Source organism: Salmo salar, chromosome ssa09, assembly GCF_905237065.1.
Source record: "Salmo salar chromosome ssa09, Ssal_v3.1, whole genome shotgun sequence".
NCBI lineage: Eukaryota > Metazoa > Chordata > Actinopteri > Salmoniformes > Salmonidae > Salmo > Salmo salar.
In genome coordinates this window covers 113,469,634-113,493,724 of record NC_059450.1, presented here as the reverse complement: position 1 = coordinate 113,493,724, position 24,091 = coordinate 113,469,634, and the positions used below count along the sequence as shown (strand labels likewise).

Genomic DNA, 24,091 nt, shown 5'->3' with positions numbered 1-24,091 from the left:
GAACTTGATCGAACAAAAAATGCATGTATTGTCTAACATGATGTCCTAGGAGTGTCATCTGATGAAGATTGTCAAAGGTTAGTGCTTAATTTTAGCTGTATATCTGGTTTTGTGACGGCTATCCGTGCTTGGAAAATTGCTTTTTTTGTTGTTGTTGCTAAGGTGCTATCCTAAAATAATCTAATGTTTTGCTTTCACCGTAAAGCCTTTTTGAAATCGGACAATGTGATTGGATTAACGAGTAGAGTATCTTTAAAATGCCGTATAATACTTGAATTTTAATTTTGAGATTATTGTTTTTTGAATTTCACGCCGTGCTATCTCACTGGTTGTTGTCCAACCAATCCCATTAACGGGATTTTATCTCGAAGGGGTCCTCAAGAGGTTTTAAAGGGGCAATCTGGGATTCAAACAGTGTTGTAAACCCCCCCCACTTTTTTTGTTAAACAGCTGAGGGATGGTGATGGAGAATGTATGTAACCATTCTTAAATTCATAGATTTCACAGACTAGTCCCACTGTCTGAGTGTCTACCATCTCCTTTAAACATCTGCTACAGTATATCTAACATTTCACAATCTGCTAAAGGAATCTTTTTTAATGTTGAGAAGCAGGTTGAAGCAGGTTGAGAGAGAATGTCTCTGTGACCAGTCTCTCTGTCAAGAGTGAGATTTGAAATGGTGTGTTATCTATGGGTAAACTGACATATTGCAATTTAATACAGACAGGGTATAAAATCGAGAGAGAGGCAGGCAGAGGTGTGTGGGTAGGAATGTGAATAGAAGAGTGCTGACATGAAATTGCAGGACAAGAACATAGACGGGAGGCGCCATCACCTCGGAATGATGTGAACAAGAGAGCGTGAACCAACTCATAATAGATGACACATTAATGCTGAAGCCGGTGCGTCCACATTGACGTATTGACTGAAAGTGTTGGCAAAGGAAAGGTGTATTGGGGTAAAATTATATTCTAGCACATATCAGAACATGTATTGTCAGCAATATGCCTCCTTTGCATTCAGAGCATATTCTATTGACAATTCAACTAACTGAAATGAACAAGCCTCCATGACATCCAGTAACCTTGTTAGCGGCACTACACAACACTTGATTACAGAATCTAATACCATTCGATAAAAATCAGGGTAGTGTAGTAAGTTTACGAATATCAAAAGTGGGCTTGTTTCTGAATGTTTGTGTTGTGTCTTGACAAGCAAAGGTTTTTCTGTTATCACCCTGTGTCTCTGCTCTGCTGTGAAGTTCTCATAACAGTACAACCCCGTAATTAACCTAGAATTACATACAGGGTTCCCACACCTTCTTAAACATCAAATTCAAGGACTTTCCAGGCCCAATTCAAGGACCCAACACAGCATAGTTTGAGACACAGATCAAGGTTAATTACCGTTACAACACTGAGGAATTTTTATAATGAGAACTAGCAGGCTTTACAGAAGCTCACAGACAATTAAAGAGAGGCTTGAATGTGTGAACACTTCTCAATTGTGCTGTGTTACAGTGATGGCAGACTACGTGGTCTCCATCAATCTGACGATTTATGGAGAATCCACGCTCTACTGAGGCTTGCATGTGTGCACACATAGCTGGACTTTGTTGCCCCGCATGCGAAGGTCTTGACTATTGCACTGTCTGGGAACATCGCTGAGAACAGCACACCTAAGAGTAAAAAAAAGATTGAAATCAAACACTTATTTCTGTTTCTAGCCTGTGTGAACATGTGTCACAGAGAGAGAGTATGAAAAGAAACATAACATGTTCCTAAAAAATAATTTCCCGTTACAGGTGACAGTTTATAAACCATACCACTCACCCGTGCGTTCACTAGAGTGGAAAGATTAGTGAGACTCCATCATATTCAGACAACACAATGTCTCAGTCCGCAATGTGTCATAACTGGGAAGGACAGTTATGATGGACTGTCTTGAGGTGGTGCATGTGGTAGTAGTTGTAGAAGACTGTCTAGGTGGTGATGTAGATGACAATGACTTTTCCACATAGTTCAATAGAGAGTGGGAGCTGTAAGAAAATAAGTGTACAAGTCTGATGAATGACTAGCTAACTGGCTAACGACTAGCTAGCATTAGTCATGAAACGTTGTCACTAACAACTCTAGTGAACGTCCTTTAACTAAATGTAAACGTTCAGCTAACGTTAGCAAACTGTCATTTATTTTAAAATGTTCACTGTCCAGCTCTGCTTGCCGCAAGTTGGCTAATGTAACGTTAACAACTTAGCTAACGTTAGCTAGCTCTTTATTGACAGGTGTGATTCTGTGAGATAACTGACTGAGACATCTAGATAACGTTAGCTAACAACAACATAGCAAACGTTAATTTGACCGAATAATTCTGTAACGGAATAATCTAGCTAACTAATTAACATTAGTAACATTAGTTAGTAACTAACTAAGTATGGTTGTTGTATTCCTTTCTACATGTTACCAGGGGTAGGACCTACCTGCTTTTAACTGGCGGACTGCCGTCCTGTGTGATGCTCCAGAAGCATGGCTCGTCACAGCTGCTTCGCCCATGGCGTGAACTTTTATTGATTTGCTGCAGGCTCTGCATCGGGCCATATGGATCTCCCGCATATTTTTAACAAGCCAGTCTTTGTAAATGTTTTTGGTGAGCCACGAGTCCTGGAATTTACATTTTCCAGGCATAGCTGAAGGTTCGGTTTCTCGCTTGCTTGCAGCTGTTTAACCGGCATCATTCGACTCATCAATCACTCATGCACGCACGTGACCGTCGCTCTTTCTTGAGGCAGGTGGCGCATGAAACAAGGACGCACAAACCGCGGGAGACACACATGCAGACAGCGGAACGTAGCCTATTACTGACGTCGAATTAAGTAAAATATCTAAAGAACTTGAATTTCTATTCTAGCACTTTCAATGCCTTGATGTTTTTCTCTCAAATTCACAAACTTTCAAGGACCCATGGGAACCCTGTACATAACTCTGCTTATGAAATGTATTGTAGTGACCTGGCTAGATCATGAAGGAACAATTGTCCAGACAGAGGATTGTGTTTACGAATTCACGGTTTATTAACCCAACTCCACACAGTTTACTGTTTGGCTGTAGCCCACGCCAAATAAATGAAAGATACCCTATAAAACAACCATGACATTCTCTTGTGAAGACCAGACATGAGAGAGAACAATGGCAAAACAACATGTGACATTCTATTGTGAAGACCACACATAAGAGAGAGAACAATGGATAAACATGGTCTTAACCCCCCACACCACTCCACCAACCACCAGGATGCCAGGCATCAGAACATTCCAGGCATTCCCATGATTGGCAGATAGCAGGTTGATTGGCATGTCGGACCTCATGAACACTGGGTACTGGTAAGTACAACACAACCAATAGCATAACACATAACACACAGCTGTCTGTGCGAGTCTCTACAGTATGTTGATGCTGTATGGATTTATTTTTAATTCCTCTAAAGATCAGCATGCACTTTGTAACAAAGCTTTGCGATACCTTGTCATCTATAAGGCTTTAAAAGAACTGCTGAGATAAATATGTAAAAAAATATATAAACTTTGTTTATTTTAAATGTGCACTTACAAGGTAAAATGCACATGGCTGGTGGCCATATTTATCTTCATACTGTATCCCTTACATCATTTTTGGGATGCACTGATCAATACAATTTTTGTGTACATAAAACATGATTTCAAAGCTGATTCAGACTGAGCATAACTATTACACTCAATTTCACCCCCAGGATATTCTGACTGAGCTGGGCATACAGTACGCATCAGAGCGTAGTCAATGTTTCAGTGCAGGCTCCAGCGCACAAACGTAGGTCAATGACCACCATGGCCCATGGAACTGCATGATAACCGAGCTCTCCATTCAAACACCTGGAGCCTTTATGAGTAACCGAGCAACAAACCAGACACCAGCCCTGTGAACCTCCTTAGCACAAAGTTCCCCCTTGGGTGATGCTCTTGGCCCTCTGCACCAATCAGAGAGCACACTGCCACCACACACGGGAAAAATTAGGCTTGGGGCTTCACCTGACAGCACTCTGTATGTTGGGAGAGTGATTTACAACTCAGTCACCCAGTGGTGCAATACCTCCCTTGCCTTCTGTGTGCTGGAGCCTGGGCCTGGGTAGCAAGGTATAAGGATGGACCGGCTGGTAAATATTCATTAGGCATGAATCAGACTTGACCGCACAGGCACTGTGTTGTCTCCAGAGTCCCAATGCCCTGCTGCTGTTTCTGATACTGTGGTGGTATTCCATTTGCATCAACTAACAGTATAGATTCCTGTCCTCCTACAGACAGACAGCTGGCTAATGGCTCTGGCACTCCTCCAGCATCCAGGGGGAGATGGAGAGAGAGCAAGAGAGAGAGAAAGAAGGGGAATGTGTTTTGAAGCAGCAAACTGAGTGCTTTCCCATGTTATTATCGCAGCCCCGCCATCGAGATGCAAATGATATGTGACAATTCTTAAAACAATTACACCATTAGGTGGAGTAAGCCGCCTGGGTTTGAATTACCTTTACTGCATTTGGGGATCTGCCTCTGCTCAAATTTGCCAAAAGAGAGGGGACAGGGTGGGAGGGGAAATTAGTGTTATGGTGCAACCATCGAGACAACTTTCACTGAGGACGGGGGACATGTCCCCCCCACATTCTGAAAGTGCATTTTTGTCCTCCCCAGTTTTATCATTGGAATGTGATACAAAACGAGGCAACTGTGTGCTTTAGGACCATGCGGACGCCTTCGACCAGTCGGGTAGGCTTTTTGGAGTGTTTATCCGACCGGATAAAAATAATAATAATACAAAAATAAATATATGCCCCCAACTTCTAACACCAAAGTTGCGCCTCTGGGTGCAACCCTTATGTTATTTGAAAGCTCATCTGTGGAAACAAACCTGAGGTGAGTGAGTCAGAAATTCACAGATTGGCTATGGGTTAGGATCTGGTTGTAGCCCGCATAACTAACCATAAGCCAATGTGTCTATCCTTCACACAGTATGTAAAACAAGATCAAATGATTGTACCTGTAATCCCTCTTGAACCCTGAACAAAGAGGGGCTGTAGTGAGCTCTATCATTAAAACACCACAGAGGAACTGATTCTGTGACCCTCTGATTACTGACACAAACCTATGAGAGATAAGGGAATTCAACCTCTCTCCCCTCCTCTTGTTTCTTCATTTCCACCATAAGTCCTCTGGAGGAGGTGTCAATCACTTGGCCAGGACTTTATTAGGGGTTAACCGGAGTAAACAGGCACTTTCCCTCTCCCGGGGATTGAATTCACATTGAGAGTATTTGTAATCAGACCACTGCAGCTGACGGGCAGGCCGGCAGTGGAGGAGCTAAAGCATCAGTGAGTATCTTTTCAAACAGGCAGAGATTTAAACCTCCATTCCAGATCAGCAATTACCTAAATAAGATGTGTCAAAAAGAACCGGGATGGATCTCATGCTGGTGCTATGAATTTTTTTTTCAATATTTGTGATAAATTCAACTGATACCGAAATACGCTTGGCAATTGCTCAAACATGCAGTTCTGGAGAGAGACTTAGAATGGCACAAAAGGCAATACAGATGGCGTGATAGGCTTCTTCTACCAGTACAGCCAGTGGATGGATGTCCATAAGAGAGAGTCCAACAACAAAAATAAGCTAAAAGCAAGCATTTATCAACAAGACCATGCTAAATGCTTCCCTATTCCCCTTGACCATATCTCAATGTACAACACATGAGAGGAAATAAGATGAATAGGCCTATATAATATGGATATGTGCGAGAATAGAATTCTCTCTGTCAATATTTATTAACCTCTAACAATACAACCAGGGCATGGCATGAGTGAAAATGTAAATGCATCTACATACACTGTAGGCCTTCCACCCTCTCTAACAGGGCTTCCCTTCTCACTCCCGAATACATGTGAGACGGTTTAGCTTTAGTGTGGGATTATCACAACCCTTGACCGGGATCATTTCCTCCTGAGCCAAAAAGTTGAACTTTAGGTAAGTGGTGGTGGTGGTGCCTGAGAGGCAGCTTTAACCTTCAACGTTAACCTAGAGGGTTATTTTCCACCGCTGGATTGGCTGCCTTTTCTGGCGCCAGCAGGACATTGTCAGATGTGCCAAACCGGTCAGCAGGAGCTCTTCTGTCTTGAATGTTTCAAATTACTACTTTAATGTCTGGCCATCAGGGGGGTTGTGGAGAATCTGGACAAACTATCAAAAAATAGTGATTTTTAATTCCGGTCAGGCTTTGGCTTTGTTATTCTCCCGGGCCTCTTTTTCTCGGGACGGATTCTCAACCGAGTCGACATTAGCATCGGACCAGTATTGATCACAGCTCGGTTGGAGTGGAGCAGAATAAAACAAGGCGTTCCAGGTAGATTAAATAACCTGACCTGTGCCTGGTCTCCCCCAGTAATTCATGAGATTCTAGACATGCATGCATTACCACTCCTTTATCTACAGCTAAGCTCCGAAACATTTGAGATGGGAGAGAGGGGACAGGCTTGCCCTCTCTATACAGGGACACATTTCTTTCCCTCCTTCAGAGTGTGGCAGCTAAATACCAAGGGTGATAAACAGCCAATCAATCACAGCACCAACTCCAGCGGCACCACAATGGAGTCCTCCTGACCCCTGTCACATGACTAAGGAGCGAGGAGACATCAATTGAATGGGAGAATTTCATTAGCCAGCCAAAGCACTGTTTAGCCGATTAACCAGTTTTTTTTACTGCTGTAATTTTGCAGTGTAACTGCAGTTAGAGTGCAGTATAACTGCAATTACTGAGTCCAAAATACCACAGTCGACTGCAGTTACTGCACTTTTACTGCAGGTCCAAAACTGCAATCTTTTTTTGTAAAGGACTCAACGCAACAGAAATCGCTCAAGGAGGAAGCTGACTCCACCAATATGTCCGGCTGCTTAATTATACCCCAAACACACACACAGACATGATCACGCACATTGTTAATTTGTTGTGCCAAGGTGTGACGATAAGAGTATCCAAGGCTGAGCTGGCCTGATGATACAGCCGCCTCCTTATTACCGAATACACTCACACACATGCATTCAGGCAGGCGCGCGCACACACACACATTTGTTCACCTGCACACACCTGCACACACCGGCATGTACGCACCTCAACACCTCCTTGGCCACTGTGATCACCAAAGAGGGGAAGCCTGCCAAATTGATTTCTATACTGCCTCAGTGACGTGAGAAGTCACACCTGAATAGGAGAGGCTCTGAAGGTTAAGTCCTCCCTGACCTCTTTTAGTCTACCTTTCTTTGTTGTTTGTGTAATTTTTTACCCCTTTTATCGTGATTACGATCTTGTCTCATCACTGCAACTCCCCATCGGGCTCGGGAAAGGCAAAGGTTGAGTCATGGGGCGGCAGGTAGCCTAGTGGTTAGAGCATTAGACTTGCAACCGAAATCCCCGAGCTGAAAAGGTACAAATCTGTTGTTCTGCCCCTGAACAAGGCAGTTAACCCACTGTTCTTAGGCCATCATTGAAAATAAGAATTTGTTCTTAACTGACTTGCCTAGATAAATAAAGGTAAAAAAAACACACCAAACCGCGCTGCTTAACCCGTAAACCAATTGCACCAATGTGTCGGACGAAACACTGTTCAACTGCTGACTGAGGTCAGCCTGTAGGCGCCTGGCCCACCACAAGGAGTTGCTAGAGCGTGATGAGCCAAGTAAAGCTTCACTGCGCCTAACCCGGATGACACTGGGCCAATTGTGCTCCGCCCTATGGGACTCCCGGTCATGGCCGGTTGTGACAAAGCCTGGGATTGAACCCCAGGCTGTAGTGATGCCTCAACACTGCGTTGCAGTGCTGAAGACCGCTGCGCCCATCAGGAGACCCTAGTCTTATTTTCAAAGCAGATTGAACCTGGGGGCCTTATGGCATACAGCCTACCCACAGCCCCAGAAGATGTATCTGCTTGGACTGTTCATCACTATGTGGTGTGGTAACAAGACAAGGGCTCAATCTCAATTTGTCTTTCTGCATTTCTTGTCCAATGTGTTTTGAGAAGGAGACGAGGATGTGAGGAAACTCGAATTGAGCTAGAGCTAAGGGCTCATGCAGCGCTCAAAACAACTGGAAACTCAGAACTCAGAAATCTCTGACTTCCGACTTCAGTGCGTTCAAGACAACTGGGAACTCGGGGAACATTTTTTTTGAATGGTCATCCAACTCGGAATTCCAAGTCGGAAAATCTTTCTAAAGCTCCAACTTTCCTACCTGAAGATCACTGACGTCATGATTTGACCTCGAGTTCCCAGTTGTCTTGAAAGCACCATTATCCCTCCCACTCACCAGTCAAGGAGAACATTGATGTCATCACCACCCTACAGGAAATGCATGGGGACTCGCCAGCTGATATCCACTGGGCCACGCCCACTCAGGGGACTGAGGCAAAGCAAGAGCCCTATTTTTGCCCAATATCTGTCTGCATTAAGATCCTTAATTATTATTAAGCAGGTGAGGATTTTCTGTATGGGGGCAATGAGTGTCGAATTTAGTCAAGATAAACATTAATTGCTACTTTGATACGTGAGGCTTATTTGATCTAATAGAAGTTAAGTAATGCTTAAATTGTTACGAGTGTATTGATATAAGTGTGATGCACGTGACATCCCAGCAACTTTGAGAAAAAACACTTTATTAGTTGTCCCCTGTTGAAATTCGAGATAGTCTAAGCACATTCATGAGGCTAGCATAGCATCTTACTATCTATTATACAGGGGGATGAGGTCAACACCCCACATCGAATATTTTTAACAGGTATTCTAAATAACGAGATGTATCCACTAATCCGAAGAGAGGAATAGGCGGGAGCTTGACACCCGTCGTTCCACTCTGTGGACAACGAATCCCATTGTTAGGGGAGACATAGGTATCTCGTCATTATATCCAAATCTCTGACTGAGCTGTCACTCAGACAGGATGTCACAGCAACAGTGACATGAGACTGCGTGATTACTCCAGGGTCCAGAGGAAAGGTTCATCAATCTTTGGGGCGTATTGATCCTCAGTGTGATCAATCTGACATTGGGGTATGGATTTATTTTTTAATTTTTTTGTCATTTAGCAGACGCTCTTATCCAGAGTGACATACACAAGCAATTAGGTTTAGGTGCCTTGCTCAAGGACACATCGACATATTTTCAACTAGCCGGCTCGGGGATTCAAACCTTTCACTCTTAACTGCTGGAATACCTTCCGCTTTGTAATCGTTAAAGGTCAATGGTGTTCAGTGGTGTAAAGTACTTAAGTAAAAAAACTTTAAAGTACTACTTAAGTTGTTTTTTGGGGTTATCTGTACTTTACTTTACTATTTATATTTTTGCCAACTTTTACTTTACTACATTCCTAAAGAAAATAATGTACTTTTTACTCCATACATTTTCCCTGACACCCAAAAGTACTCCTTACATCTTGACAGGAAAATGGTCAAAGAACAAAAGAACATTCCTGGTCATCCCTACTGCCTCTGATCTGGCAGACTCACTAAACACAAGTGCTTCGTTTGTAAATTATGTCTGAGTGTTGGAGTGTGCCCCTGGCTGTCCATCAATAAAAAAATAAAACAAATTGTCCCGTCTGGTTTGCTTAATATACAGAATTTGAAATGATTTATACTTTTACTTTAACTTTTGATACTTAAGTACATTTTAGAAGTTCCATTTACTTTTGATACTTAAGTACATTTAAAACCAAATACTTTAACTCAAGTAGTATTTTACTGGGTGACTTTCACTTTTGAGTCATTTTCTATTAAGGTATTTTTACTTAAGTATTTCAATTGAGTACTTTTTCCACCACTGAATTTAGAACAGGATTATCTATTTTGGATGCAATTTGAATAGAATTGATCGAGAGAGAGAGAAAGACAGAGTGCTCACGCGTCCACTGATTTAAAGCAACGATATTCAAGTGATAGGCTGTTTTAAAACTCTGCAGCTGCAATTTAAAATAAATAACCTTTACAATTAAAAAATAAGGTGACCCCCGAAAGCCAGACGGAGATGGGAAAATTATATTTCTATTACTGTAGCAGACTATGCTGCAGCAAATGTTGGCCTACCTGTCACAAGAAAAAAAGTTACTATGATGGTCTACATGCATTGTGAACTGCGCTCCATACTGAGATGGGCTGTCTGTTCCCACCCTGAGCGGTGATGACTCATCATGCAGAGGCCATAGAGAAGCCAGATTTAGACATCACATATCATTTAACAATTCTATTTCATGCCATGCTGTTAATATACGGTGTAAATAATTTATCATAATTTACCGGTTTCTCTCAGTTATTTATCCTGGGAAAATGGGGTGGTTTTGGATGGGAAACCTCGATAACTGGCTTCCCGCCATTCATTCCTAGTACAGATCCAAGCGACATGGGTCCGTGCATTATCATGCAGAAACATGAGGTGATGGCTGCTGATGAATGGCAGGTCAATGGGTCTCAGGATCTTATCACGGTATCTCTGTGCATTCAAATTGCAATCGATAAAATGCAATTGTGTTCGTTGTCCATAGCTTATGCCTGCCCATACAATAACCCCACCATGGGGCACTCTGTTCATAAGGTTGACATTAGCAAACCTCTCGCCCACATGACGCCATACACATTTTTCAGTTGTGCAAACCCATAGTTTCAACTGTCCGGGTGACTTGGTCTCAGACCATCCCGCAGGTGAAGAAGCTAGATGTGGAGGTCCTGGGCTGACGTGGTTACACGTGGTCTGCGGTTGTGAGGCCGGTTGGACATACTGCCAAATTCTCTAAAATTATGTTATGTAGAAAAACGAACATTCAATTATCTGGCATAAGCTCTGGTGGACATTCCTGCAGTCAGCATGCCAATTGCAATGATCATGCTGTTTAATCAGCTTCTTGATATGTCACACCTGTCAGGTGGATGGATTGTCTTGGCAAAGAAGAAATGCTCACTAACAGGAATGTAAACAAATGTGTGCACAACATTTGAGAGAAATAAGCTTTTGTGCAAGATGGCGTAGCAGTCAGACGTCTTTGTCCTGTTGTGTCCCTTGTATATCTTTTTCTTCGCATATCTTTTAAAAATATTTTCCTAAACCTCAACTTCTAAATACTCTCCTGCAACCCACCTCACCCAATGTGGTGTGGATCTGTTTTTTTTTTCTAAAGTATTTCTATTTACTTCAGATCTGGAATCCCTCAACTGAAGCTAGCCAGCTAACTACCTACCAGCTTCAGTCAGAAAACCATTGCTAACGGTCATCAGCTACCCTTTAGCTCGGAAAGCTCTCGCCAGTTCGAACAACGTGACTAAAACCAGAGCTTAACGGACCTATTATTTTTTTTTTTCTCTCTTCTCCATATCCCCGGATTCCTACCGCAAACATTTTCATCTGGATATTCACAACTAGCTAACCGCAATCCCGGGTGACTATCCCGGAGAGAGCACCAATTAGCCCAAAGCTAGCCCGTCCAGGGCTTGCTCCTGTGCTACCACCGAAGCCCACTCCTGGGCTACAATATCCGGACCCCTTCTACTGCCGGTACGGGTCACGGAACCCTGCCGATCCTCTACGACTGGAATACCGACATAATCTGCCCGAGGATTCCAACAGGCCCCCCAGGCGTGACGTTCGCTGAAGGCCCATTCTGCTAACCGCGGCCTACTAGCTACCTAGAACTACTTGGAACCCTACTAATTCCACGACTGGTCTATCGACGTCACCGCACGAAGAGGCAAAAACAGACTTACCCCCATCGCGACGTCCCCCAAAGGCTAGCTTGCTAGCCCCGGTCTGTTAACTGCTAGATTGCTAGCCCCGGTCTGTTAACTGCTAGATTGCTAGCCCCGGTCTGTTAACTGCTAGATTGCTAGCCCAGGTCTGTTAACTGCTAGATTGCTTGCCCCGGTCTGCTAACTGTTAGCAGCGGCCTGCTAACTGTCTGAATTGTCATGTCCCCAGTCAGCCCAACCACTCACTGGACCCATATGTTCACTTGGCTACGCATGCCTCTCTCTAATATCAATATGCCTCGTCCATTACTGTCCTGGTTAGTGATTACTGTCTTATTTCACTGTAGAGCCTCTAGCCCTGCTCAATATGCCTTAGCCAACCATGTTGTTCCACCTCCTACATATGCGATGACATCACCTGGTTTAAACGTCTCTAGAGACGTTATCTCTCTCATCATTACTCAATGCCTAGGTTTACCTGCTCCTTTTACTCTCCGTTCCGAACGTGCTAGACGGCCAGTTCGTATAGCCTTTAGCCGTACCCTTATCCTACTTCTCCTCTGTTCCTCTGGTGATGTGGAGGTTAATCCAGGTCCTGCAGTGCCTAGCTCCACTCCCACTCCCCAGGTGCTCTCATTTGTTGCCCTCTGTAACCATAAAAGCCTTGGTTTCATGCATGTTAACATTAGAAGCCTACTCCCTAAGTTTGTTTTACTCACTGCTTAAGCACACTCTGCCAACCCGGATGTCTTAGCCGTGTCTGAATCCTGGCTTTGGATAACCACCAAAACCCCTGAAATCTCCATCGCTAACTATAAAATTTTCCGCCAAGATAGAACTGTCAAAGGGGGCGGTGTTGCAATCTACTGCAAAGATAGTAATACAGAACTCTGCAGGCTATCCAAGTCTGTACCCAAACAATTCGTCTCTCACTGTTGCTGCTTGCTATAGACCTCCCTCTGCCCCCAGCTGTGCCCTCGAAAACCATATGTGAATTGATTGTCCCCCCATCTATCTTCTGAGCTCGTGCTACTAGGTGACCTAAACTGGGACATGCTTAACACCCCGGCCATCCTACAATCTAAGCTTGATGCCCTCAATCTCACACAAATTATCAATGAACCTACCTGGTACAACCCCAAATCCGTAAACACGGGCACCCTCATAGATGTCATCCTAACTAACTCGCCCTCCAAATACACCTCTGCCGTTTTCAATCAAGATCTCAGCGATCACTGCCTCATTGCCTGCATCCGTAATGGGTCTGTAACCAAACGACCACCCCTCACCACTGTCAAACGCTCCCTAAAACACTTCTGCGAGCAGGCCTTTTTAATCGACCTGGCCGGGGTATCCTGGAATGACATTGACCTCATCCCGTCAGTAGATGATGCCTGGCTATTCTTTAAAAGTGCCTTCCTCACCATCTTAAATAAGCATGCCCCACTCAAAAAATGTTGAACTAGGAATAGATATAGTCCTTGGTTCACTCCAGACCTGTCTGCCCTTGACCAGCACAAAAACATCCTCTGGCGTTCTGCATTACCATCGAATAGCCCCCGTGATATGCCACTTTTCAGGGAAGTTAGGAAGAAATATACACAGTCAGTTAGAAAAGCTAAGGCTAGCTTTTTCAAACAGAAATTTGCATCCTGTAGTACTAACTCAAAAATGTTCTGGCACACTGTAAAGTCCATGGAGAATAAGAGCACCTCCTCCCAGCTGCCCACTGCTCTGAGGCTAGGAAACACTGTTACCAGCGATAAATCCACTATAATTGAGAATTTCAATAAGCATTTCTCTACGGCTGGCCATGCTTTCCACCTGGCTAACCCTACCCCGGTCAACTGCCCTGCACCCTCCACAGCAACCCGCAAAAGCCTCCACCATTTCTCCTTCACCCAAATCCAGATAGCTGATGTTCTGAAAGAGCTGCAAAATCTGGACCCATACAAATCAGCCGGGCTAGACAATCTGGACCCTCTCTTTCTAAAATTATCTGCCAAAAGTGTTGCAACCCCTATTACTAGCTTGTTCAACCTCTCTTTCGTATCGTCTGAGATTCCCAAAGATTGGAAAGCTGCTGCGGTCATCCCCCTCTTCAAAGGGGGTGACACTCTAGACCCAAACTGCTACAGACCTATATCTATCCTACCCTCTCTTTCTAATGTCTTCAAAAGCCAGGTTAACAAACAGATTACCGACCATTTCGAATCCCACCGTAACTTCTCCGCTATCCAATCTGGTTTCAGAGCTGATCATGGGTGCACCTCAGCCACACTCAAGGTCCTAAACGACATCATAACCGCCATCGATAAGAGACAATACTGTGCAGCCGTATTCATCGACCTGGCCAAGGCTTTCGACTCTGTCAATCACCACATTCTTATTGGCAGACTCAACAGCCTTGGTTTCTCAAATGATTGCCTCGCCTGGTTCACCAACTACTTCTCAGACAGAGTTCAGTGTGTCAAATCGGAGGGCCTGTTGTCCGGACCTCTGGCAGTCTCTATGGGTGTGCCACAGGGTTCAATTCTCGGGCCGACTCTCTTCTCTGTATACATCAATGATGTTGCTCTCGCTGCTGGTGATTCTCTGATCCATCTCTACGCAGACGACACCATTCTGTATACTTCTGGCCCCTCTTTGGACACTGTGTTAACTAACCTCCAGACGAGCTTCAATGCCATACAAATCTCCTTCCGTGGCCTCCAACTGCTCTTAAACGCAAGTAAAACTAAATGCATGCTATTCAATCGATCACTGCCCGCACCTGCTCGCCCGTCCAGCATCACTACTCTGGACGGCTCTGACTTAGAATACGTGGACAACTACAAATACTTTGGTGTCTGGTTAGACTGTAAACTCTCCTTACAGACTCACATTAAGCATCTCCAATCCAAAATTAAATCTAGAATCGGCTTCCTATATCGCAACAAAGCATCCTTCACTCATGCTGCCAAACATACCCTCGTAAAACTGACCATCCTACCGATCCTCGACTTCGGTGATGTCATCTATAAAATAGCCTCCAACACTCTACTCAACAAACTGGATGCAGTCTATCACAGTGCCATCCGTTTTGTCACCAAAGCCCCATACACTACCCACCATTGCGACCTGTACGCTCTCGTTGGTTGGCCCTCGCTTCATACTCGTCGCCAAACGCACTGGCTACAGGTTATCTACAAGTCTCTGCTAGGTAAAGCCCCGCCTTATCTCAGCTCACTGGTCGCCAAAGCAGCACCCACTCGTAGCACGCGCTCCAGCAGGTCCCGTGTGGCTCAGTTGGTAGAGCATGGTGTTTGCAATGCCAGGGTTGTGGGTTCGATTCCCACGAGGGACCAGTACCGGAAAAAAAATATATATATGAAATGTATGCATTCACTACTGTAAGTCGCTCGGATAAGAGCGTCTGCTAAATGACTAAAATGTAAAAAAATAAAAAATAAAAGTATATCTCACTGGTCACCTCCAAAGCCAATTCCTCCTTTGGTCATCTTTCCTTCCAGTTCTCTGCTGCCAATGACTGGAACGAACTGCAAAAATCTCTGAAGCTGGAGACTCATATCTCCCTCACTAGCTTTAAGCACCAGCTGTCAGAGCAGCTCACAGATCACTGCACCTGTACATAGCCCATCTGTAAACAGCCCATCTATCTACCTACCTCATCCCCATACTGTATTTATTTATTTATCTTGCTCCTTTGCACCCCAGTATCTCGACTTGCACATTCATCTTCTGCACATCTACCATTCCAGTGTTTAATTACTATATTGTAATTACTTTGCCACCATGGCCTGTTTATTGCCTTAACTTACCTAATTTGCATTCACTGTATATAGACTTTTTGTTTTCTTTTGTTCTACTGTATTATTGACTGTATGCTTTGTTTATTCCATGTGTAACTCTGTGTTGTTGTATGTGTCGAATTGCTATGCTTCATCTTGGTCAGGTCGCAGTTGCAAATGAGAACTTGTTCTCAACTAGCCTACCTGGTTAAATAAAGGTGAAATAAAAATAAATAAATATGGAAAATTGAGATTATATATTTTTTCAGCTCATGGCACTTTGCATGTTGCAGTTATATTATTGTTCAGTATACTTATGCTGGGTCAGGCACCCCGCATCAGTTTTACCAGAGGCAAATTACTTCTCGATAAAACAGTGTGCAATCTGGATAAACTGTCAAACGTAATATATTTAATCCTTACAATTACCTATTCACTGTTACATATGTTCACATTTTGGTAACACTTTACTTGCCTGTAGGTATAATTCTTTATAACTTGTTAAAAGCATGTATGAGCCTTTCTAATGTCGTGTAATAAGGTGTATAATGTGCTATGTGTATCAAAATGACTACCATGTATCTCGATCTAACACCACCAGTGGTGGAAAAAGTACTCAATTGTCATACTTAAGTAAAAGTAAAGATAGCTTAATAGAAAATGACTCAAGTAAAAGTGAAATTCACCCAGTAAAATACTACTTGAGTTAAAGTCTAAAAGTATTTGGTTTTAAATGTACTTAAGTATCAAAAGTAAAAGCAACTTCTAAAATGTACTTAAGTATCAAAAGTTAAAGTAAAAGTATAAATCATTTCAAATTCTGTATATTAAGCAAACCAGACGGGACAATTTTCTTTCTTTGTTTTTAATTGACGGATAGGCAGGGGAACACTCCAACACTCAGACATAATTTACAAACGAAGCATTTGTGTTTAGTGAGTCCGCCAGATCAGAGGCAGTAGGGATGACCAGGGATGTTCATTTGATAAGTGTGTGATTTCGACCATTTTCCTGTCAAAATGTAAAGAGTACTTTTGGGTGTCAGGGAAAATGTATGGAATAAAAAGTACATTATTTTCTTTAGGAATATAGTGAAGTAAAAGTTGGCAAAAATATAAATAGTAAAGTACAAATACCCCAAAAACTACTTAAGTAAAAATACTTTAAAGTACTACTTAAGTACTTTACACTACTGTAATACATAAAAACATTTATTTAACCTTTATTTAAGTAGGCATGTCAGTTAAGAACAAATTCTTATTTATAATGACGGCCTACCCTGGCCAAACCCTCCCCTAACCTGGACGACGCTGGGCCAATTGTGCGCCGCCCTATGGGACTCCCGATCACGGCCGGTTGTGATACAGCCGGGATCGAACGCCACTCAGGATTAATGATGGGTTATGCATAATACGCTTCTAACTTATAGCATCTGTCTCTTGCCCAATATGCACCTACCTGTGCTCAGCTGGCCTCTCCTAAAAAAAACGCTCCTTAGCTCTTGGAGTCCCATGCAGGAAAATATAGACTAGAATAGCTTGCTGGATATTATTTATTTGTTTGCATTTCTTATAACAATAGACTATTCGAAGAGGGATGCAAGCCCTTGTTTGCTGAATGTTAAGTACAGCAGCCAATAGAACACGTGTAGTTTGAAAGAAGAGCAAACGCACGATGGCGGTAGGCTATAGCAGTTACATATTCAGACCCATAACCATTCAATCTTCATGAAGAGAAGTGAAAGCCTTTTGCATCTAATTCTAGTCCTATATTATTCAAGGATGTCAGAATGATGAAGATAAGGACAACAGAACATATTTAATTTAACTGTTGAAAGCGAGGAAGGAATGAAGCAACAGCAGAGAGGCAGATGAGGTCAGCTAATAACATTAGGGGACATATTATGAAAGGTATATATGCGTCAGCCTACTAATTATTGAAATTGTTACGAGATGTCGCCAAGCCAATAGATGGCGCTGCTGTTATGTGTATCTGAGTGTTATACTCTATAGTGCGAGTGAGCCAAGTTAGGCATTACACCTTTTTCCCCTCAGGAGACTGAAAAGATTTGACATGCGTCCCCAGATCCTCAAAAAGTTATACAGCTGCACCATCGAGAGCATCCTGACCGGTTGCATCACCTCCTGGTATGGTAACTGCTCGGCATCTGACCATAAGGTGCTACAGAGGGTAGTGGGTACGGCCCAGTACATCACTGGGGCCAAGCTTCCTGCCATCCAGGACCTCTATACTAGGCGGTGTCAGAGGAAAGCCCAAACAATTGTCAGACTCTAGTCACCCAACTCATAGACTGTTTTCTTGAACAGCACTGTTGGTTAAAGGCTTGAAAGTAAGCATTTTCACGGTAAGGTCTACACATGTTGTATTCGGCGCATGTGACAAATAAAGTTTGATTTGATTTTGACTTACTATGCACTGAATGGAGGTGTAATGCATGCTACACAATGTGGCTGAAGAAGACATTATCAACATTACCTTGCTCTTGTATTGAATAACCAGCATACAAAACATGATATCAGAAGTCAGAACCAAATGCACATATCCTTGACGAATCAAAATATCAAAACGACACAAGGATAAATGCTCAGTAGGAAGGAACGTGCCAACTAGCTAACCAGTTACGACAAAACAAATTATAATAAGAAACGACAACAGTGGCTTACAAGGTAATTCCATTACCAGAGCCCATGGACATGTATGTATCGCCCATCAACTGGACATTTATTCAACAAAAGAAAATAAGATAGCTACCGGTCTGGACAAAAAGGAAGAAAAAGTCTGCAACTTTGCTAACCGTGATAGGAAACGAATGCCTGAAGCAGAGAAAACTGACCCGTTAAAAATGATAGAGGCGCTACAGAAACACTTTGAGCCTTCCAGGAATGTGATCTACAAGAGGTACATGTTTAATGCTTGTCAACAAAGTCAATGTGATACATCAGAGCAGTACAATGCAAATCTGAGGAAGCTAGCAGACGTGTCTGTGACATGCTCAGAGAACCAAACCGAACACTGAACAAAGCCATAGACGTGTCGTTCAAGTGAACAAGCACCAATGCAAATCAGGAAAATTGGTGGAGGTGAACCAGAGACTGTACATTAGAGCGACGTTCAGAATCAAAACGCCAAACATATGGCCTTAAACAGACAGAGTTTAAAGGGGATACTAACAAAAATAGAATGCCAAATTACTTAACCTGTCATTACTGTTGTTCAATACATGCCAAAGCCAAATGCCCAGCATACGGTGTCACCTGTAAAGCATGTGGCAAACCATTTTGCCAGAGTTTGTAAACAAGCACAACACAAACTTCAACTCAATTAGAGGAAGATAATGAGTCAGATGACCAAACAACAGATGCAATGTGGTACATCTCACAGGTTAATCATTAACCTTAAGCTAGCTCCACTCAATTGACATACAGTATGACCCCAGCCATACAATTAAATGTCAACTAGACACAGGATCAACAGTGAATGTCATAATCTATGGGGACCTACAGTGAGTCATGCAAGACAGCAATACAGTTGTCCTACCTAGCAAAGCTACACTCAAGCTATGATGGCACACTGACAAATCCAATAGGAGAATCCAATCTCAAAGCAGATCATGTGTTACATCACGTCGACACCCAAAGCACCACATCCACTGAGGTCATAACAACTGAGATCATCTCCAAGTACAAGGACATGTTTGATGGGCTTGGCTTCCTTCGTGGAGAGCTACACCTAGAAGTAGACAATGCCTGTGCAGCAGCTACCAAGATGGATACCTGTGAAGGAAAGGATCACAAAGGCCATACATTCAATGGACAGTGCAGACATCACGAAAGTCACAGAGCCAACAATGTGGATCAGCAACATGGTTGTCATTGAAAACCCTGATAAACTACACATAAGCATGCACCCCAGTGCACACAACAAAGCCTTACTGAGATCACACTTCCAGATGCCCACAATATAAAATATTCTACCAGAAATATCCAAAGCAAAGGTTTTCTCAGTACTCGATGCCAAAGATGGATATTGGCAAGTCAAACTTGATGAAGTGAGCAGCTATCTAACAACTTGCTGGACACCTGTAGACAGGTATAGATGGCTGAGAATGCCATTTGGAATCACGCCAGCAGCAGAAGAATACCAGTGCAGACAGTGTGAAGCACTACAGGGACTAAAAGGAGGGAGTGTGATTGCAGATTACATTCTACTCAATGCATTTGGCGACACACACGGAGAGGCGATGGCAGATTTTGACAGAAACCTTACAGCTCTCCTGCAGAAAGCAAAAGATGTCAACCTGAAGCTGAACAAAAATAAACTCTGGTTAAAGCTACCTAGTGTGACATACATGGGTCATCTTCTCAACAGAGAGGGCCTTCACCAGCCATTCAGAACATGGGTACACCGACCATTGTCAAGTCACTACAACGGCTGTTGGGGTTTGTGAACTCTCTCGCCAAATTCATGCCTAGCCTATCTGATATGTGCGAGCCGCTCCGAAGACTGACTGACATGGACATTGTATGGACATGGCTACCACAGCATGACACAGCATTTGAGACTATCAAACAGTTAGTCACACAACACCCAGTGCTCAAATACTATGACCTGAATGTTGAAGTCACACTGCAGTGTGATGCCAGTGAGACAGGTTTGGGTGCAGCCCTTCTACAGAAAGGACAACTTGTTGCATTTGCCTCCAGAACATTGACTCAGAACAAAGATATGCACAGATTGAGAAAGAATCTCTCCATTGTTTTTGCATGCGACAAGTTTGACCAGTATCTGCATGGCAGAGAGTTCATAACAATACACAGCGACCACAAACTGCTCGAGACAATCTTCAAGAAGTCCCTACTCACAGCATCAAAGCGACAGCACCATAGCACTAAGGCTACAAAGATACCAACAAAGAGGAGCTCACCACAGAAAATTGATTGATATTCAAAGGAAACAGGGTCTTCATACGCACTGAATTTCTCAACAAAATCCACTCTGGCCACAGGTATAAAGGCTGTTTTCTGGCCAAGGATTTTATCAGAAAATGTGCCGCCTGCTACTCCATCCAGAAGAGACAACAAAAGAAGATACTCATCCCCCAGCAAATCCCTCCCCTCCCATGGTCGGGATGGACCTGCACACAGTCAACAAAAGCAACTACCTCATCATGGTGGATTATTACTATGACTAGTGGGAGCTCGACGAGCTGACTGACACCACATCAGACACCATCATTGAATGCTACAAAAAGCAGTTCAGCAGACATGGCGTTGCCCACACTGTTGTTTCTGATAATGCCCCCCCCCCCCGTGCTGATGAGTGGGACTTTAAACATGTGACGTCATCCCCGTATCACAGCCAAAGCAATGGCAAAGCTGAATCAGCTGTGGAAATTGCCAAAAGTCTCCTAAAAAAGGCTGCGATGGATGGTGAATAACCACAAAAAGCAGTGTTGGCATGGCGGAATAATCCAATAGAGGGACTTAACAGTTCCCCTGTACAGCATGTCCACCCACCATGAAAAAACTGCTCAAACCCCATGTGGTACAAAATGTCATAGTAAGAAAACAAGCCAAAGGGCTGACAGAAAACACCACTATGACACACATGCCCAACATCATCCAAGGACAAACCGTAAGGGTTCTTCTCCACCCAAACAACTCAGCCAGCACTTGGATGCTGGGCATATGCACTGATCAACTCAGTGACCGGTCGTATGAAGTACTAGTGAACGGTAAAAAATACAGCAGAAACAGAAAAGAGATTCATCCAGTGTCTGAACAACACAGGAACCCCCCCGATCGCCATCCAAACAAACATGGATGAGGATGACTGGGGACTATGAAACGAAACCGCCAACCAGGCAGGTGGTGTACAGGCTGCTTATATGGAAGCAGCCCCACTGCCTGAAAATCTTACTCTGAGACACACCAGAACCAAGCCCCTATGAGATAATGTTGTTGAATCTAAAAGGTTATATATTGTATTTTATTTTTTGGAAGAGGGAAGCAAATTAGAGTAGTCTGTTTATGGACTTTAACGTTTATGCTTATTGAAGGTGCTTGCATAAGAACACAGTTATATTTTGGTTACCAGTGTAATGTTTTTACTGGCAAGGGTCTAACCCCAGTTCTCCTGTTTATGAGTCTAGGAGTTAAAATGTTACGAGATGTCGCCAAGCCAATAGATGGCGCTGCTGTTAGGTGTATCTGAGTGTGATACTCTATAGTACAAGTGAGCCAAGTTAGGCATTAGTTACAATGCACTGAATGGAGCTGTACGCATTCTACACAATGATGCTGAAGTAGACATTCTTAGCAACATTACCTTGTTCTGAATAATCAGCATACAAAACACAAATAGGCCCCATTATATTCAAAATTAAAATCAAATTCACTAGCCTATACTTGTAACTTTGTAGGCTGCATGTTCTCTCCCTGCTTGGTCATGGTTTGAACGATGTGCGTAATTCCAGTCCATATAATACCTTACAGTAATACAGTTCCCATAAAAAAAAAGGTTAGCCTACTGGAGCTAGTTTCATTTACTTACCCAAGAGAGCATATAGCTAGCTACATCTATGGGCTTCTATGTTTTTCTGTCGTGCATAATGTGCAGTAGCCTGCAGTATATCAGATATGTATTGGATAACAGCACAATTATTTGGTCTTGGACTCATAAAATGTATTTAATGTATGGCTCATCAGGCTGAGGTAGCATCAGACTTGAATTTTAGATCAAAGCTCTAATCAAATCCGGACATATTTATATGCTTCATAATGCTTTTGAATGACATTTCCAGCTTCGGTGGGCAATACCGGGATACACGGGACAAAAGTGATTTATTCTCAGGATGGATCATTTGTAAAATACTGGGAAAATATTCAACCCTAATCTGTACACAATTCCTAGAAGCTGAAAATATCCCAGTTCTTCCATGGCCCGCATACTCACCATACGTCACCCATTGAGCATGTTTGCGATGCTCTGGATCAACGTGTACAACGGCACGTTCCAGTTCCCGCCAATATCCAACAACTTCACACAGCCATTGAAGAAGAGTGGGACAACATTCCACAGGCCACAATCAACAGCCTGATCAACTCTAGATGTGTCGCTTTGCAATATTTGTGGGCATATTTTTGTGGGCATATTTTTGTTCAGTGTATATGTACAAAGAAACAAGACAAACACTTCAAAAAGAGCCACAGCTCATTAAACAAAGGCAGTGTAACATTAATGACCTTCTAAGTGGCTGATTCATTTAAAATCTACATTTCAATTTCTGGCAGCAGCCAATTGTGAGCAGCTTTCTCCATCTTGGATGGGTTACTAAATATTGTCCCTGATGAGCACTGCTCTGCCAGAATCAAGCCATTCAAATAATACAAAAACATGTTATAGTTTATAGGCAAAAAAATATGTGATGAATTGTTTAGAATAAGGTCTTAGTGGCTGACTGCTGCATGTATGCAGTAGTGAAAGTTGTCATCGTAGAGTGACAATGAATAACAACGTCACATCAAAACCAGCCTCAGTGAAAAACACTTGCGTGTGTCTGTGTATTCTGTGGGTATGTACGCATCTATAATATTCAGTTGCCTGAGTGAAAATTGCTTCACACCAGGTGGAAGCATGCACGCACGCGGCTCCTGTGAAGAGTCATATCGTCAAACATCCTTATCTTAGAATTAAGTCACACTTAAAGCACCATAATTACGCGCATATCACAAACAAGCAACACTTCTAGGTGAAACTGAGCATCAAGTAACAGAAAATTGCATGAAATCGTGAAGACGTGTTACTCAACGAGACACAAATCTCCTTGTAATACACCTTGCAGGAAAAGGTCAGTCTTTTGTAACATAACTGATGCAGCAAAGGTGGTGCATGGAAATGACATTGAAAATATAATTGTATATTATTGGCAAGAAGAAACGGTCACTTGAAGACAACACACCTTTACTCAGATCAGAGATCCTATTTCCATCTTATCTTATACATTGGGACAATAACTTAATAATATGCTTTAGAGGCAAAATGAGAAAAACTATGGCTTGTCGGTAGCTCAAACTGAAGTGACCCTCCTGAGATGTGACAGTGCACTCCTTTGTCTAGCACTTCAAATTAGGTCATTGACATGTGCATGTGGAAAATGTGACAATCAATTACCATCCCTCTCTCTTCTCGGTCATCATTTCATTGCAGAATGTCTTCAGGAGAGGCAGGAGATGTGTCACTCAAAGGAGAGTAAGTAATTAGAGGTTAACGGAGGCTTCTGTTTCCTCTCCAGCAAGACATGTAAAATCAACTAATGTGCACACACTTTCAAGTAGTCTAGACTTAACTCAAAACCCTTGATAAGTACATAAGTCAAATTCCAAAGCAGATTTAGTTATTCTTCAGACATTGTATCCTGTTATTGCAAAGCAATGTCATTTTCTCTCAGGTATATTTAGCTATCAACCTTTGACAGTAGCTGAGCTTTC

General features: G+C 42.9%; 1 long non-coding RNA gene across 1 annotated transcript; it reads right to left on the bottom strand.

The window, feature by feature from the left end:
* Nucleotides 1–399: 399 nt before the first annotated feature.
* Nucleotides 400–2,738, bottom strand: LOC106612506 (uncharacterized). Its single transcript, XR_001330314.2, has 3 exons — nt 2,480–2,738; nt 1,833–2,038; nt 400–1,678 (listed from the first exon to the last, which is right to left on the bottom strand). It is a non-coding gene; the product is annotated as an uncharacterized lncRNA (long non-coding RNA).
* Between the last annotated feature and the right edge of the window lie 21,353 nt (nt 2,739–24,091).